Genomic DNA, 13322 nt, shown 5'->3' with positions numbered 1-13322 from the left:
ATTCAGGAGGATATTTCAGTATATATACAATACATATAATATAAACAATAATAAATTTACAAACCTCAGAGGAAATAATAGGGCATTAGCAATTTATATATTCTTCTCTTAAAGCATACAATTCTATCATGTCTCCAAGCTGTTTACAAAATTTTCAATCAGAAAACATGTGGAAAAACAATTTGTGCTTTTTTTTGGTCTTAATGTAAGACTATGGTTGTAATATCTCTTTCTTATTTCTTAATACCCCCAATATATTTTTACTATTTTCCTTTTTAACTCTGCCTGTTATATTCTGCCATTAGTGGATGTGATTTGATATGTTCTTTAGCATAGCTCTCTTCTGATTCTTAAACTATAGCAAAACTCATATTAATACTACTCTGTACACATCTGTGGAAGATGAAGGATGTCACTTCCTCATTACCTTTATCCTCTAATGGGTACCTTACATTGTATGGAATGTATAACCAGTGGAACTAGTATTTAAAAATGAAAAGCCTTAACTTGGTCAGTTTGATATCAGAGTATCTGCTCAGAAATCGTAACTGAGATGATCATCTGATACCACTTTTGTGAGCTGAACCATACACGTAATTTCTATTTGAACATTAAGCAGACTTGATTCTTTGTAATGTTTAACTGGTGACTTGGTGTGATTATGTGGTTACTTTACAATAAATGTAAGCTTCTGTTTGAACAATCATGCATAAGCCTTATTTTTTTTTTTCTTTTTGCATGGGCAGGCACCAGGAATTAAACCCAGGTCTCCAGCATGGCAGGCCAGAACTCTGCCTGCTGAGCCACTGTGGCCTGCCCAAGCCTTACTTTTTATTCTGACTTTTTTATTTGTATTAATGATAACCAAAAAAAAAAACTCCTACTTTCAACTTCAAAGTTTATTTAGTTGTTTCTTTCATTTGCCCACCAAATGTGTGTGTGTGTGCACAAACTAAAAATGTTCTCCACTAAAGCAGATAGGCAGCACATATGCTGATTCTGGACAGGCAAAACTAGGTGAAAACTGATAAATTTGCTGACCTTATGGGAAAAGTTTGAATGATATGATTAAAGTTATAATTCATCAGTTGGTTGAACAAAATAACCTAAAGATCAAGAGACCAACAATAGACTATGTGATTGTAAAAACCTTGTGTCTCATATCAAAACTTATGGGACGCAGCAAAGGCAGTGCTAAGAGGGAAATTTATTGCTCTAAATGCCTATATCAGAAAAGAAGAAAAGGCAAAAATTCAGGAATTAACTATCCATTTGGAAGAACTGGAGAAAGAACAGCAAGCTAACCCCAAAGCAAGCAAAAGGAAAGAAATAACAAAGATTAGAGCACAAATAAATGAAATTGAAAACATGAAAACAATAGAGAAAATCAATAAGGCCAGAAGTTGGTTCTATGAGAAAATCAATAAGATTGATGGGCCCTTAGCAAGATTAACAAAAAGAAGAAGAGAGAGGATGCAAATAAATAAGATCAGAAATGGAAGAGGAGACATAACTACTGACCTCACAGAAATAAAGGAGGTAATAACAGGATACTATGAACAACTTTACGCTAATAAATACAACAATTTAGAGGAAATGGACGGGTTCCTGGAAAGACATGAACAACCAACTTTGACTCAAGAAGACATAGATGACCTCAACAAACCAATCACAAGTAAAGAAATTGAATTAGTCATTCAAAAGCTTCCTAAAAAGAAAAGTCCAGGACCAGATGACTTCACATGTGAATTCTACCAAACGTTCCAGAAAGAATTAGTACCAATTCTCTTCAAACTCTTCAAAAAAATCGAAGTGGAGGGAAAACTACCTAATTCATTCTATGAAGCCAACATCACCCTCATACCAAAACCAGGCAAAGATATTACAAAAAAAGAAAACTACAGACCAATCTCTCTAATGAATACAGATGCAAAAATCCTCAATAAAATTCTAGCAAATCGTATCCAACAACACATTAAAAGAATTATACATCATGACCAAGTAGGATTCATCCCAGGTATGCAAGGATGGTTCAACATAAGAAAATCAATTAATGTAATACACCATATCAACAAATCAAAGCAGAAAAATCACATGATCATCTCAATTGATGCAGAGAAGGCATTCGACAAGATTCAACATCCTTTCCTGTTGAAAACACTTCAAAAGATAGGAATACAAGGGATCTTCCTTAAAATGATAGAGGGAATATATGAAAAACCCACAGCTAATATCATCCTCAATGGGGAAAAATTGAAAACTTTCCCCCTAAGATCAGGAACAAGACAAGGATGTCCACTATCACCATTATTATTCAACATTGTGTTGGAGGTTCTAGCCAGAGCAATTAGACAAGAAAAAGAAATACAAGGCATCAAAATTGGAAAGGAAGAAGTAAAACTATCACTGTTTGCAGACGATATGATACTATACGTCGAAAACCCGGAAAAATCCACAACAAAACTACTAGAGCTAATAAATGAGTACAGCAAAGTAGCAGGTTACAAGATCAACATTCAAAAATCTGTAGCATTTCTATACACTAGTAATGAACAAGCTGAGGGGGAAATCAAGAAACGAATCCCATTTACAATTGCAACTAAAAGAATAAAATACCTAGGAATAAATTTAACTAAAGAGACAAAAAACCTATATAAAGAAAACTACAAAAAACTGCTAAAAGAAATCACAAAAGACCTAAATAGATGGAAGGGCATACCGTGTTCATGGATTGGAAGACTAAATATAGTTAAGATGTCAATCCTACCTAAATTGATTTACAGATTCAATGCAATACCAATCAAAATCCCAACAACTTATTTTTCAGAAATAGAAAAACCAATAAGCAAATTTATCTGGAAGGGCAGGGTGCCCCGAATTGCTAAAAACATCTTGAGGAAAAAAAACGAAGCTGGAGGTCTCGCGCTGCCTGACTTTAAGGCATATTATGAAGCCACAGTGGTCAAAACAGCATGGTATTGGCATAAAGATAGATATATCGACCAATGGAATCGAATAGAGTGCTCAGATATAGACCCTCTCATCTATGGACATTTGATCTTTGATAAGGCAGTCAAGCCAACTCACCTGGGACAGAGCAGTCTCTTCAATAAATGGTGCCTAGAGAACTGGATATCCATATGCAAAAGAATGAAAGAAGACCCATCTCTCACACCCTATACAAAAGTTAACTCAAAATGGATCAAAGATCTAAACATTAGGTCTAAGACCATAAAACAGTTAGAGGAAAATGTTGGGAGATATCTTATGGATCTTACAACTGGAGGCGGTTTTATGGACCTTAAACCTAAAGCAAGAGCACTGAAGAAGGAACTAAATAAATGGGAACTCCTCAAAATTAAACACTTTTGTGCATCAAAGAACTTCATCAAGAAAGTAGAAAGACAGCCTTCACAATGGGAGACAATATTTGGAAATGATATATCAGATAAAGGTCTAGTATCCAGAATTTATAAAGAGATTGTTCATCTCAACAACAAAAAGACAGCCAACCCAATTACAAAATGGGAAAAAGACTTGAACAGACACCTCTCAGAAGAGGAAATACAGATGGCCAAGAGGCACATGAAGAGATGCTCAATGTCCCTGGCCATTAGAGAAATGCAAATCAAAACCACAATGAGATATCATCTCACACCCACCAGAATGGCCATTATCAACAAAACAGAAAATGACAAGTGCTGGAGAGGATGCGGAGAAAGAGGCACACTTATCCACTGTTGGTGGGAATGTCAAAGGGTGCAACCACTGTGGAAGGCAGTTTGGCAGTTCCTCAAAAAGCTGAATATAGAATTGCCATACGACCCAGCAATACCATTGCTAGGTATCTACTCAAAGGACTTAAGGGCAAAGACACAAACGGACATTTGCACACCAATGTTTATAGCAGCATTATTTACAATTGCAAAGAGATGGAAACAGCCAAAATCTCCATCAACAGAAGAGTGGCTAAACAAACTGTGGTATATACATACGATGGAATATTATGCAGCTTTAAGACAAGATAAACTCATGAACCATGTAATAACATGGATGGACCTAGAGAATATTATGCTGAGTGAATCCAGCCAAAAACTAAAGGACAAATACTGTATGGTCCCACTGATGTGAACGGTCATTCGAGAATAAACTTGAAATATGTCATTGGTAACAGAGTTCAGCAGGAGTTAGAAACAGGGTAAGACAATGGGTAATTGAAGCTGAAGGGATACAGACTGTGCAACAGGACTAGATACAAAAACTCAAAAATGGACAGCACAATAATACCTAATTGTAAAGTAATCATGTTAAAACACTGAATGAAGCTGCATCTGAGCTATAGGTTTTTGTTTTGTTTTGTTTTGTTTTGTTTTGATTTTACTATTATTACTTTTATTTTTTTCTCTATATTAACATTCTATATCTTTTTTGGTTATGTTGCTAGTTCTTCTAAACCAATGCAAATGTACTAAGAAATGATGATCATGCATCTATGTGATGATGTTAAGAATTAATGATTGCATGTGTAGAATGGTATGATCTCTAAATGTTGGGTTAATTTCTTTTTTTCCGTTAATTAAAAAAAAAAAAGAAAAAAGAGAAGGGATAATTGGAGATGAAGGGATACAGACTGTACAACGGGACTGGATATAAAAACTCAGAAATGGACAGCACAATACTACCCAATTGTAATGCAATTATGTTAAAACACTGAATGAAGCTGCATGTGAGGTATAGGTTTTTTGTTTTTGTTTTTTTTCTTTCTATTATTGTTTTAATTCTTATTCTGTTGTCTTTTTATTTCTTTTTCTAAATCGATGCAAATGTACTAAGAAATGATGAATATGCAACTATGTGATGTTATTAAGAATTACTGATTGTACATGTAGATTGGAATGATTTCTAATTGTTTTGTTAATTCTTTTTTTAATTAATAAAAAAAAAAAAGAATTACTGATTGTACATGTAGATTGGAATGATTTCTAATTGTTTTGTTAATTCTTTTTTTAATTAATAAAAAAAAAAAAAAAAAAAACCTTGTGTCTGATGCTCCTTTTATCTACCTTATCGACAGATGAGTAAAACATATGGATTAAAAATAGATAAATAATAGGGGGAACAAATGTTAAAAAAAAAATTAGTAGATTGAAATGCTAGTGATCAATGAAAGGGAGGGGTAAGGGGTATGATTTTTTTCTGTTGTCTTTTTATTTCTTTTTCTGAATTGATGCAAATGTTCTAAGAAATGATCATGGTGATAAATATACGACTATGTGATGATATTGTGAATTACTGATTATACTTGTAGAATGGAATGATCATATGGTAAGAATGTTTGTGTTTGTATGTTGGTATGTTTAATGAATAAAATAAATAAAAAGAGGCCAACAATATTAATCATGGTCAAAACTGCAAAGGTTATCAACAACATCTGAAATTAAGTACTGAACTTAGTTCACAGGTGTTCAGCCCTAATTCCAGACTGCTTTAATGTGTTTCTAAAACAGAACAAATCAGACAATACCAAACCAATCTTCAGCCCCCTCCATTAGCTTTCTGTGGTGCATTTCACAGCTGTCATTTTGACCTTTGATAAGAAGGCCATGAACATATTTGGCAGAGAAAGGAAGGGGGAAAATGGAGACCAAACTTCACTTGCAGTGATTTAGGCTGTCTACGGGCATCAAGTTTAGAAGATCACTCAGCCAAATGTATACTCAGTTCTTCGTCCCTAAATTAGTAGGAAGTAATCCCAGGCCAGGAGTAAACACTAAAGATTTGAATCTTGGTGGAATTCGTTGTCTAATGGAAAAGGAAGAAGAGTCCCAGAGTTGGCCATCTCAGAGTAGAACTGATAAAGAGTATACTGCTGACCTTGAAGAATAAAAATTGGATGGAAAATAAAATGTCAATGTCAGGGGGTCCAATTTGAAAGATATGCTCTCCCTTGAAGGAATTCTCCAGGAATATTTCTGACGGAGGAATTATTCATATATACATAAGGTGTGAATGTCTGAATTGTTGCTGAATGAGATAATATATGTAAAAGCATTTAGAACAGTTGCTGGAACCATTAACTATTATTATTTTAGTCATGTTCTTGTTAACAGTAGTAACATACTGTTTTACCTGAACAATCCTGATTACCCTCCCTCACTGCATTCCTCACCCACCCTGATCTCCTCCCAGAAATAAAAATTGAAGCTATTAAACCCATTTTTCCTGGACTGTCCCACTCCTTTTATTTAAAGAATAAATGTGAAGTCATTAGCCATTAGGGAGATGCGAATCAAAACTACAATGAGCTACAACCTCACATCTACTGAAATGACTGTAATAAGAAAGACAAATAATAACAAGTGTTGACAATGATGTGGAGAAAGCAGAGTCTTCACACACTGCTGGTGGGGAAATAGTTCAGCAGCCTTAGAAAACAGTCTGGCACTTCCTCAAAAGATTAAGTCACCATATGACCCAGCAACTCTACTCCTCGGTTGAAAACATGCACCCCCACAAAAGTTTGTACAAATATGTTCGCAGCAGCATTTATAATCGCTAAAAGGTAGAAACAATCCAAATGTCCATCAAAAATTGAATGGATAAAAAATGTGATATAGCCATACAATGGAATATTATTCAGCAGTGGTAGAAAGGAATGACATAATGATACATAAACTACACATGGACAAATCTTGAAAACGTTATGCTAAGTAAAAGAAGCCAGACACAAAAGACTACATATTGCATGGTTCCATTATATGAAATATCCAGAATAGGAAAATTCATAAAGATATAAAGTAGATTAGGGGTTAACAGGGATTAAGGGTAGAGAATTTAAGGAATAACAGCTGATGGGTATGGAGTTTCTTTTTGGAGGGATGAAAATGTTTTGGAATTAGTGGTGATAGTTCCACAACTCTATGAATATACTAAAAACCACAGAATTTTACACTTTAGAAAAGTGAATATTATGGTACATGAACTATATAACAATAAAGATAAAGCTTTTAAAAAAAAAAAAAAAAGAAGAAGAATGGGGGTGGAGAATGCCTGATATTCTCGCAAGCATGAGGACAACCAAATCAATAGGTTGAGCCCTCAATCTTGGGATTATTCATATGAAACTTATCCCTGAAAAGCATAGGCTAAGCCTACTTAAAATTAGCACTAAGAATCACCCCCAACGAACCTCTTTTGTTGCTCAGATGTGGCCTGTCTCTCAGCCAACACGGCAAGCAGACTCACTGCCCTTCCCCTCTCTACATGGGACATGACTCCCAGGGGTGTAAACCTCCCTGGCAACATAGAACAGAAATCCTAGAATGAGCTGGGACTCAGCATCAACGGATTGAGAAAAGCTTCTCGACCAAAAGGGGGAAGAGAGAAATGAGACAAAATAAAGTGTCAATGGCTGAGAGATTTCAAACAGACTCAAGAGGTTATCCTGAAAGTTATTCTTACGCATTATATAGATATCCCCTTTTTAGTTTAAGGTGTATTAGAGTGGTTAGAGGGAAGTGCCTGAAACTGTAGAGCTGTGTTCCATGTTTCTTGAAATTGATTGTATAATGATATAGCTTTTGCAATGTGACTGTGTGATTGTAAAAACCTTGTATCTGATGCTCCTTTTATCTATGGTATGGTCAGATGAGTAAAAAATATGGATTGAAAATAAATAGGGTGGGCCACAGTGGTTTAGCAGGCAGAGATCTTGCCTGCCATGCCCAAGACCCGGATTCAATTCCTGGTGCCTGTCCATGCAAAAATAAAAAACAAAAATAAATAAATAAATAATAGGGGGATCAAATATTAAAATATATTGGGTAGAGGGAAATACTAGTAGTCAATGAGAGGGAGTGGCAAGAGGTATGGTATGTATGAGTTTCCTCTCTTTTCTTTTAATTTCTTTTTCTGAAGTGATGCAAATGTTCTAAGAAATGATCATGGTGATAAATATACAACTATGAGATGATATTATGAGCCACTGATTGCACACCAAGTATGAAATATTCATATGTTAAGAATGTTCATGTTTATATGTTGTTTTATCAATAAAAGTGTTAAAAGGGGGAATAAATGTGGAAGTTAATGTTTCAAGTTTCACCTTATGACAGAGCAGAGAGAAAGAGAATAGCAAGGAACTCAGAAACAACTAAAACAAGAGCTCCCAAACCTTCCAAGAGAATTATGTTCCTATTTCCCCTATTCTTTGTAAATCTTCTTGTTTTACTCTTTTTTTTCTCTCACATATGCTTTATTTATTTATTTATTTATTCATTCATTTATTTGGCATGCGCAGGCTCCAGGAATCAAACCCAGGTCTCCAGCATGGCAGGCGAGAATTCTGCCACTGAGCCACTGTTGCCTTGTGTTTTATTTTTTAAACTGTCTTCCTATCATTTCTTGACTCATAATTCCTTCTCAGTTTTATCCACCCATTCTCCTCCATCTGCCTTCTTTTCCTCTTATGTAACTAATCTCTGTATTAACTCTATTCAGACCCATCTATTCGTGTGTGTGTCCTAAGTTGTGGGTATATAGTGGGTATAGTGGGTATATAGTGTGGGTGTCTGTTCTCACTTGGGTCTAATTATATTTGTGTAATAGGGATATGGACAAATATAGATCCAGGTATCTGTGTACCTATGCTTTAATTTTCACATCAATTATTTGGAGAAAACATTGTAAGAATAACTATTCTAGTTTGGAGGAGGCAGCAAGGACAGAGAAAGAAAGGCAAGAAATAAATAAGCAAGTTAATGCCAGACAGTGATTATTTTTACAAAAGAAATAAAACATGATGATATGAGAAAAAGTAATTGGAGTGGAAAGGTCTGGTGTTTAGGTAGGGCAATCTGGAAAGGTTTCTTGGAGGAAGTGAGAGCTGAGCTGCACCTGAAAGGTGGTGGCAAGTTGGCAGACCTGTGAGCAGCTGGAAGAAATGCATTTTCACTCTAAGGAATAGCAAATGTAAAAGCCATGTTGGTGGAGCACACTTAAAATGAAAGTAGTACTTAACCAAGTTGGAGAAGAGCAATTGGTCAGTCATGTTAGGAATATGGATCCAATAAAGGAAGAACAACAAAGTCTGATTTATGTTTTTAAAAGCTGACAGAATATTTCTGATTAAGAGGGTGGATTTAAGCTACATTGCAGAATCTTATGCCCCCAAGAGCAAGTAAAATAAACAACAAAAAAAATCAAAGGTATACATATTTACAAAATAACGAATTAAGAGAAGGCATAACCTAATTCAAGGTATTTCAAAAATTGGTGGCCAAGGAAAGAAAAAGACAGTTCCATGGAAAAAGCAGGTCAACACAACAGCATTTATAAGAAAAGGAAAACCAGGAATTCTTACTATTACCCTTAAATCCAGAGAGAAATTGAGTTTTTATCATTTTTAACTTCTAACCAGAAAGTGGTAGAAATGAATGGACAGGGCTGACTCTTTCTAATGGAAGTGTAGTTTCAGAGCTAGATGCAGAATAGAAAACTGGATCTAAGCCCTAGAGCCTTATAAGTTATTGTTCAGGCCAAGGAGGAAATAACAATGGGGACTAAGAAGGAACAGCCAGAGAAATAGGAGAAACATGAAGAGACCATGGTATTATAACAGCCAGGAAAGGAAAGTATTACAGAAAGGAGAGAGTAGTCAGCTGTATCAGTTACTGCCGAGTGGCTGAGTAAAATGAAGACAGAGTGCCTACTGGGCTTGGCAAAACAGAGGTGTTTGTTTGTAACTTGACAAACAGTTTCAGTGGAATGGTGAGAATGGAGGCGATATTGAGTTTGGTTAAAAGTTTACAGTGTCCAATAGATTCAAAGAAGAAGAAAGAAAGAAAGAGCTGCTTAGAAAAAGTGTAAATTATTTAGATACTAAGACAAGAGATAATATTTCCCTTGGGACCTCTTAAACCCAACACCTAAGGCTGTGAACAACATCTTCAACAGTATCTCTACAATAAATACAATAATAGAGTTTTCCTTTAATAGCAGGTCGATAGAGGCTATTCTTCATTGGGTGAAAAAGTTAACTCTAAAGTCCTGACTGTAAGAGTCTATTAATAATGGGATGTCACTTTTCCTGGGAGAGGTCTAGACTTGCTCTGAGAAATCACCTTGTAGTGACCTTAATATAAACTGAGTTAAACATTATCTCCCGGTCTGGACCAGAAGCTGAAGGGAATATAAGAATCTCAATTAACCTTGAGCATAATGATTGCTGAATAAGAGAGAGGACCTGATAAAGGTCACAAAACTCGAATTATATTGTCCAGGAAAATTTGCAAAGAAAGCCAAGACCAGCTGAAGGAAAAATGATTTTCAGAGGCACTGAAGAATTTTGTGGACCTGCCATTTCAGGAACATATTTTGCTAGATTTGCCTCAGTTGCTTTTACTATAGAAGCTGAGCTTTAATTAGTGGCCTAGCTCTATGCTGCATGGAGCCTGGATGCCCTAACAGACATACTTTTTTTTTTTTTCTTTTTTTGGCATGGGCAGGCACTGGGAATCAAACCTGGTTCTCCGGTGTAGCAGGCAAAAACTCTGACACTGAGCCACCATGGCCCGCCCGTTAACAGACATACTTTTAAACCAATTTTGCAGAAAATGATTTCTTCTATATCCCATTAAAAATATACTGTTCTCTATTCACCTCATTAAACTGTTAATAGAAAAAATCAAATTAGTAATTTAAAAATTCAGTACCATTAAAAAGTTACATTGATTATCTAGCCAGACTCAAATAGCCTAGACTAGTCATTAAGAGTGCAGGTTGTGAAGACAGGCTGACCTGAATCCCACCCTAAAATAGCTCGGCAAACACAGGCAAGTTCACCTCTTAAACCTTCAGCTTCCACATTTGTAAAATGGAGTTAATAATAGTATATGCCTCAAAGGGTTATTGTGAAGAGTGAATTTAACAGGGACCAGAACTTAGTAAATACTGAAAATGTAGTAGGCATCATGGTTTCAGGAGCTAAGGGGTATTCTCTCCTTTTTTCCTAAAATTGATGACTAGAGCAAAAGGCGATAAGCATCCACCTTCTTAATTCGAAGAATATCAGGATTTGAGGCTGTTCACTTTCCCACCCAGTTTGCACTACAACTTCATCCCATCCCCATTTAAAAATAAAATGGGATTTAAATAAAATCATCTGTTTAGGAAGTACATTTTTGTGAAGAGAAATATTATATTGGCTCCCTTTCCCGAAGATGAGAGAGGGAAGCCCCCTTGAAAGTTGAAAAGTTTGAAGGTACACATAGGACCAACATCTTTTAGTCCAATTAGATATTCCACTAGTCACCAGGCTTGTTAACTTACCTTGGAACTACCACGGAGAAAGAAAAGCAACGGGGGTGATGGTGCAGTGGCATGGCCAGGCAGAAAGGGGATACACATGCCCCTTTGAATTCCAGGTTCCTGAGATGTACAGAAGATGGATCCAGTTTGAAAACTGGAGTTTGGATTGTAGGAGATTGAAGGATACAGACTGACTGCAAACCAGCGATGGGGCAGAACAGCAAGTAGGTGTCACCAAGTCTTAAGAAACCTCTGGTGCCTAGGGTAGCTGATTGGGCTTGAGTGAGAACTCTCATCAGCTAGACCTCTAGACCAACTCTTATCTACATGGAGGTTGCTGGAAATGAGCTAGATGATGGTGGTGACCAACAGAAAGCGACAGCAGCATCTCCAAAACCAGTCATGTAAGATGACATTATTTCCCTCTCAGAGGAGTAAATATAGGGAATTGGGAAGGAAGCTCTTGGAGAGAATACTCTCCTTCCTTCTCTTGGACCGCCCTGGAGTCACAAAATCTAAATTGTGGTAATAGGAAGAAAAATACCTACACCTTTCTAACTGAAATAAGAACTTTAACAATAAGAATTCACTGATAAGCTTTGGAATCACACTAAGATGTAGTTAAGAGAGCCACTTACCCGGAGAGAAAGGAGAGATTCACAGAAATCAATTATTGGAAAAATAAACCTACCATGCTTATATATTAGGGACTTGAAATTCCTCAACCTAATCAGTAGCAGTTAGTATCTGGAAATTGATCTTCCTTTTCTTAGCTGTTCTCCTGTCTCTTGTTATTGGGCTTTGTAGTCACATTATCTACTTTGAAAAGATTGAGGCTTATTTTTTCTCCCCACATAATCCTAATAATAGCACATAAAATACTTAAAATGTGAGTAGAAATAAATGTCCTTGTTTGCTTCCTTTCTACTTTATCACAGATTTCTAGAATAGCACCTGTTGTTGTTTTAATTTCATTGTGGTAACATATAACAGAATTTCCCATTTTAACCATTTTTAAGTTTACAGTTCAGTGGTAGTAACTACATTCACAGTGTTGCATTACGTTCACCATAACCCATTACCAAAACTGTTTCATCACCCCAAACAGAAACTCTACCCATTAAGCAATAACTCCCCATTCTCTCCTTCTCTGCCAGTTATTTTGTAACCCACTTCCTGTCTCAATGAATTTTTTTTTCTAGATTTTTCATATAAGTGGGATCATGCCCTATTTGTTCTTTCGTGTCCAGCTTTCTTCACTCAGCATAATGTTTTCACGGTTCATCCATGTTGTAGCATATATCAGATGTCATTCCTTTTTATGACTGATTAATATTCCATTGTATGTAAATACCACATTTTCTTTATACCACATATTCATCTGCTGAATAATACCTGTTTTAAGTAACATATTTCCCTTTTTATATTTGTAATATAGATCCTTTGTAAACAAATGAACTACAAAAAAAGAAAAAGAAGTCACCCATATCCCACCATCCAGATATAACCCTGTTAACGTTTACTGTGCATTCTTCCTAACTTTTTAATTCATGTACATATGTATATCCCTTTAAAAAATAAAAATGCATCAATTTGTACAAACTTTTGTAACCTGATTTTTCACTCTTAGCACCTACTAGATGCCTGACATATCAAGTTCTCGATAAAGATTTGTTGAATAAATAAGTGAACCTATTTCTGTTTCATTAAATATTTTTCTATGGCATCATTTTAAACAGTTGCACAGATTTCTACTGAAGTATTATCATTTATTTAACTAGACCCTGAAGATCTGAAGAGGAAAAAAGCATTATGGTGGACACAAATATACCCCAATTAGACCCCTCTTCAAGACTCGTTGCTCAGTAGCTAGTACTGGTAGTCTCCAACCTCCGGCTGTCAGCCCCCTTTAAAGATTGCTTGAACTACCAAAAGACACCTTGCAAGGATGACCCTGATCCTGGGACTGTTTAAGGAAAAGCACAATAAAGAACAGTTACTATGGCCGTCTTGGG

Source organism: Tamandua tetradactyla, chromosome 10 (assembly GCF_023851605.1).
Source record: "Tamandua tetradactyla isolate mTamTet1 chromosome 10, mTamTet1.pri, whole genome shotgun sequence".
In the NCBI taxonomy this organism is placed as follows: Eukaryota; Metazoa; Chordata; class Mammalia; order Pilosa; family Myrmecophagidae; genus Tamandua; species Tamandua tetradactyla.
The sequence above is the reverse complement of the archived record's forward strand: the minus strand, read 5'-3'. Positions refer to the sequence as shown.